We start from the raw sequence: 6,467 nt of genomic DNA, 5'->3' as shown, positions 1-6,467 counted from the left end.
AGAGGGGCGTGCCGCGCTGCCTCTCTCATGGGGTTCTTCGGCGCCAGTTTTGCATTTCCGGGCTTTTCAGCCAATCAGACGGGACCTAGTCCTGCCCCTGCTTCCGGCCACGGCTCCTCCCCTGCAGCAGCTGCTCCCCCCCACACACACACAGAGGGGGTTCAGCGCCGTGTGGAGACACCGTTTTAAGTCAGTTTTGTCGGCTGACTCAAAGGACATTTCATGTTCGTGTAAGGAAATACCTGGTCCTTCACACAGCCTACAACACAGCAATGATATGAAAACTTACGAGCTTGAAAACATGCTTAACATTGGCGTGTGAGCCTTAGACTGACTTAATAAATATATATTATAACTGTTTATAGTTACTCTGCTCTTAGGAAAGCAACTGAAATGGAAAATGACAGTATAAAATATATTTATTCCATTCAAATGCTGGTTTCAACTGTTTCATATCAATATTGCCATTATTTCAGTGTATGCAACATGGCTGAAAACTATTGTTCTAACTATGTAGCAAATTAATTTCTACTTTACTAAAAACCTCTCATCTAAGTTGAATGCTTTCTCTGATCTCTACTTGTGGAACCTGAAATTATTAGCAATCAGCATAAAATCAAAGACATTACACAATATCAGAAATGAAAATACTACCCAGACACCCAGTTGCAGAATGATCAGAATATGTCTGAACAATGCTACTGGGAACAAGCAGCTCTCTACCCTGGTGTGGTATGACTGACTCACATACTGGATTACACCTTATTCCCCAGATATTTCTCTCTGTGTTCTCAAAGCAAGCTTTGATTCTTACTCTTCCTAACTGTGTTTTCTTAGTTAACTCCTGATGCCCCTCTGCTTCTCAACTTCTCTTCCAACACCTGAATGTGGAACATTTCTGTACATCTCCTCGTCAGCTCCCATACTTTCTGGCTGTAAGTTGCAGAAACAGGACTAGAAGACACACTGGGGAACAGTAGAGACTGCTCTCTCTGGTTTGTCTGTTGAGTTTTGTCTCTCCTCTTATTCCAGCCTAGCATAATTTTCCCACAGCGTTCTTCACCTCTTAAATGTATGTGAATAAAAAGGAGAGAAGGAAAGTAGAGAACTGTAAGAGAATGATGGATGGAAGAGGGCAAAAAGAAACCAGTCAAACAAGATCATGAAGAACCTAGGAGAAGAGCAAAGAATACCTAACTTTGGTATTAGGTATTTGGTATTTGGTATTAAGATTAGGACCTTCAGCTGAAGAAGAGCCAGAGAGCAGAAGAAGAACAGAGAAGAGCTAATACATTTCTGCTAACTTGGTCTCAAAAGTAATTAATCCTGAGTTAGTTAATGATCTGAGAAATCATCCTTGTCTTGGTAAAAGTCTTCTGACTCGAGATGTATTGGAGTATTCTAATATGTGTGGCCTTTTGTGGCTGGTACACTTAGCCCTGCAAGGGATGCATGTAGCAGTGCACCAGCTGGGATATCACCCATGGCCAAAGATCTCTCTAACCAAATGGCCTGACAGAGATCAGCTTCTTTCTCAGCTTGAATCCCAGCTGGTCTGCATTAGCCTGACAGGGTCCTTGGCAAAGAAGAAAGAGTCCTCCTATAGAAGCTGACCAGGTCCAGATTGTTTTTCTTCCCCAGTCAAACAACAGGACTGTAAATATTCTGGTAACTAAAACTGGCAGCAGCATTTCTGAGTGTCTGAGGTGCTCTGACCTAAAGCATGGATTGAAAGTGAGCCCTTGAAGTACTGGGTTGATCCTTGCCCTGTTACTCACCAAGCTTTTACATCTCCAACCCATGGTACCATATGTGCAATGTTAGTTCTATGCTCATTCCTGCAGTGTTCCAGAGCTAGGATTTCTTTAAGAAATTCTGCAGTGAGATCTGCATCCCCTTCCTTTTAGATGTCTTTGCACCAGAGGGCTCTCTAACTTTTAACCTAGATGAATAACTCAACACAAGTTTCCTTACATTTTCACTGTTCTAGTATCTATACTCTTTCCATCCCCACTGCAGTGGCCATACTGTTGATCTACTTAGATATCTCCTAGATTAATCTATCTTCCAGTAAGGGAGAAGACACAGTCATCTAAGTAGACCATGAACAAGCTCTGTTTCTTTTATGTCACTTGCCGGAACACTGCTGTTATATCAAATATGAAAAATATTTGGCATCAGTCATCAATAAGGACAAAATGGATGCTGCAGCTGAAGACCACAATATTGTTCAATTAGGATTATTAGACCAAGATTATATTTTAAAATAAATTAATTTTGAGTAAAAAACTAATTGTGCAAGTTCATTAAGTCTAAATCTGTCCAGCTGGTACCAAGCCTCAGTCACTAAACTATATATAGGCAGACTGGTACATTGTGTCAGCCCCTGAAAGACTTGAGAATAATTCCCACTCACAAAACATGGAAAATTAATTACATGAAAGCAAAAATCAGGCTGCTCTGGGAGTAAAGCTTCCTCACAAATCCTGCAGCAGTGGAACAGAACTGTAAGACTTGTGAGTTGCTTTTCTTTACAGGTGCCTTATTTTTATCTTCAGTGGTTGATAATCTCACGCTTGTTTAAACAGCTGCCAAAATCTGCACTGTATGTCATATGGGATCTCAGTGTCAGATAATTCCCATCCTGCTTCAACAGCAACTATGAGAAAATCCTAGCATGTGGTGATTAAGCAAACACGTCATGTTGATGTAAAAAATAAATTCTCTACTGCTTCCTAGCACATTTGTGATGGATAAGAAATGATTTTCATGTTTATTTTTTATGTTTTCTGAGTACCATGCACTAATGATCTTCCTAAGGTGTCACATTCACTTTTTTGTCTGTTCTAACATTAGCAGCTGTGAACAGTAGTTCAAACATAATCAAGGTATGAGAGGGGCTCTGCAACAAGTCTAAGTCATGCTGAGCTCTTGCTCAAATGTCTTAAGGGACAGGAGTTTAGTGACCCCAAAGTGGTGACTGCACATAGAAGTTTTAAAAGCAACCTACCAAATGAATGTTTGAGGTCTCAAAACCAGTCAGAGGAAGGAAGGAAGGAAGGAAGGAAGGAAGGAAGGAAGGAAGGAAGGAGGGAAGGAAGGAGGGAAGGAAGGAGGGAAGGAAGGAGGGAAGGAAGGAGGGAAGGAAGGAGGGAAGGAAGGAGGGAAGGAAGGAGGGAAGGAAGGAGGGAAGGAAGGAGGGAAGGAAGGAGGGAAGGAAGGAGGGAAGGAAGGAGGGAAGGAAGGAGGGAAGGAAGGAGGGAAGGAAGGAGGGAAGGAAGGAGGGAAGGAAGGAAGGAAGGAAGGAAGGAAGGAAGGAAGGAAGGAAGGAAGGAAGGAAGGAAGGAAGGAGGGAAGGAAGGAGGGAAGGAAGGAGGGAAGGAAGGAGGGAAGGAAGGAGGGAAGGAAGGAGGGAAGGAAGGAGGGAAGGAAGGAGGGAAGGAAGGAAGGAAGGAAGGAAGGAAGGAAGGAAGGAAGGAAGGAAGGAAGGAAGGAAGGAAGGAAGGAAGGAAGGAAGGAAGGAAGGAAGGAAGGAAGGAAGGAAGGAAGGAAGGAAGGATCAAAAGAGAAAAAAGCTACAAATGCTTTCTTTTCCTAAACATCATGTATAGTCATATAGTCAACAGGTAGCATAATTCAGGTTCCTTGGTGGTGGAAGAAAAATGTTTATGTATTCTTGCTCATCGTGTCCAATATTTTGGGGAAGAAAAAAAAATATTTATGTTTGCTTCATCTTGATTCTTTCTTGCAGAAATGGGCACTGTCTCGCACAGGTTAATAGCAGGTGTAGGTCTCAGAGAAACCAGGTCACTATTTGTACATTTTCTTATAAAGAATGAAGCCAAACTGCTTTCTCTAGGTTCCTTTATTATTTGTAGGTATAAAGTGAACTTGAGCATTCCCAGCAGCCTGTTTTTTCTCTCTGTAATAATAATTCATTTTCTTGTAACAGTCATTTGTCACGTGGTGGCTTGGTGGTCGTATGTATGACGTCATTTACTTGGACTTTTAGGAGTGACATCATCTGTACGGCTGCTAAACTGCTGCATGGGACATCACTTAAACAGTTTTCTTCTGAAGAAATCATACCAATCATTTTCAAGCTATGTAACACATCCTGATTATTAAGTTGTGAATTATTGATTTCTCTTCAATAAAGGATATTTATAAAATACTGAGGAATTGCTTTATTGTATCAGCATCATTTATATTTTCATCTGAAGTAACTGATGGAAGGGTTTCTAATGTGCAGCAATGGATGAATGAACATGCAAAATTTCTCAATACCATAGGCAGTAACCAGGTGAAAATTATTTACTCTTGGCTTTTTTATGATGAAAACATGCATCTTAAAATTTGGTGCCTGAAATACCTAGACATGATTGCAAAAACTTAGTAGCAGAGGTGACTCCTCATCAGTAACTCCATGTGAGCATACACACAGGCACACACATACAGACTTGCGGGGCATTCCCAGCCTCTTCCATACTACACACTAAGCTTTTACCCCATGAAAGTATGCCCAGGGGTCTGCTATCTCTGGTAAGAGAATAGTGACCCAGAGATTTCTTTCTGCCCTGTTTGCCCTTTCCTAACCCCTACTGTAAGGAGCGTGAGAAGAATGAAACAATACTAACCAAACTCACAAGCTGTACCAAGATTTTTATCTGACTGAGCTCCAGGAATATACGGCTGGATCATCAGCCCACTGAACTGACTCAAGGGAGATCAGGCTCCATGTCCCAGAGGGGACGCATGATTCTCCTATGCACAGTAGAAGAGAGCAGGATTGCAAAGAGAGGTATGACTGTGCAACCTCCAGCAAGCTACCAGATTTAGTTTTCATTACTCTGCTTAAATGGTCTTTTTTAAAAGACTTTAAGGTAGAAGAAAATATTTTTCAAAATTCCATGGTTAGTTTTTGAAATCTAGGGAAAAATAAATTAGTAATAGCAATTGAAAGGAAGAGTTCATTTAAAGGGCATATTACAGATGAACAACATCCATAAAATACTAAGTGTAATGGTTAATCTGATGTCACACACAAACTATTTTATGACTTCAAAAGTGCCTGGAAAGATTTGTGTGCAAATAACTTTGAAAATCAGAGTCTTCGTACTTAGCAATAAGAAAAAAAACATGGAAAAAATATGAGACAACTGTAATCAAATATTATTCTTCCAGTATTTATCCAAACTTGCTTTAGATTTACTGTGGGCTATTAAGTGATTTCCACTGATTAAGTAATTTATTTTTTATTGTGCTTTAGTAATACAATTCCATATTTTTAATCACTCTGAGTGAATTCCTGGTCCAAATGCTAGCAACAGAAGTTCTGCTGGCAATTGCAGTTGAGCCATGATTGCCTACCTAGAGGCAGTAGAGTAGGCAGGCCTCCCGGTTACGTGGTTGAGCCCTTTAAAGAATTTTGTGCACAATCCATTCATCCTGTCTGCCACCAGTGCCCTCTGCTTCCAAGTATAAAAGTGCTCCCATTAACTTGTACCCAACAAGAGCTGACTTCTTCAGGAGTTGGCTTAGTCCCTTACACACAGAGAGTTATGAAACTGACCTTTAAAAGTAAAGAAGTGTCTTCAGTCTCTGAGTTATATTTTACCTCTCAAGATCATCATCCCTAGTTACAAACTGTTATTTCTTCACCAGTTAAAAGATGTAAACAGACCATTCCTTTTCTAATGGCATATCTTACTTTTAGTTTCAGCTCATATGTTTCTGCACAGTACAATCTTCCAGGAATGGTCTGTTCTTTTAAAAATGGAGTGTAAAAGAAGATATAAAGGAAGTTGGAATAGGGGAAAGATGTTCCAAAGCACTGAATAGTTCTACAGATTCTATCTGTGTAGCTGGCATTTGCAAATCGTTTCATGTCTATGTTGAGCTTTATTCTGTACAAACAAAGCAAATGAAACTGCAACTTTGTACAAAACTGTGCAAATGAGACAAACACCACCTGCTTCCCATGGAGATGACTACAGATAAAATTGTTTCCGGATATATGCTACAGAAGTCTGGGAATATGTAGTTACACTTGCCCTTTGGATTAGTAGATAGGGAAAGTGCTTTTCCTGTTCCATGCTTACATACTTACTGTATATATGCCCAGCGTACTGAAATTGAAAGGAAAAAATCACCTTTCTTAAAAGAAAAATAGGAAGCATACAACAGAAGAGACTAATTTTTTTAAAGTTAACTGTAAAAAATGGAAGTTCATAATGGACAAGTATTTTGCAGCTAGACTCAACATCACGTGTGAACAAGAAACAGATAGGAACACAGGTATGCTGCTGGTCCTCCTACAAGATACTGAAACACAGCAAAGGCTGATCCAAAATGTCCCTTACAGAAACAGGAAATAAAGAAAATGAATGGAAGGAAGGAAGGAAGGAAGGAAGGAAGGAAGGAAGGAAGGAAGGAAGGAAGGAAGGAAGAAAGATAGGAAGTAAGGA

General features: G+C 40.3%; 1 protein-coding gene across 1 annotated transcript in view; it reads left to right on the top strand.

The window, feature by feature from the left end:
- The window catches only part of CALCR (calcitonin receptor), a 62,327-nt gene that overhangs the window by 943 nt on the left and 54,917 nt on the right, over positions 1-6,467 (top strand). The window lies entirely within an intron of this gene.

Source organism: Chaetura pelagica, unplaced genomic scaffold (assembly GCF_000747805.2).
Source record: "Chaetura pelagica isolate M959 unplaced genomic scaffold, ChaPel_1.0 scaffold127, whole genome shotgun sequence".
In the NCBI taxonomy this organism is placed as follows: Eukaryota; Metazoa; Chordata; class Aves; order Apodiformes; family Apodidae; genus Chaetura; species Chaetura pelagica.
Note: the sequence above shows the minus strand (reverse complement) of the source record. Positions and strands in the feature narration are given on the sequence as shown.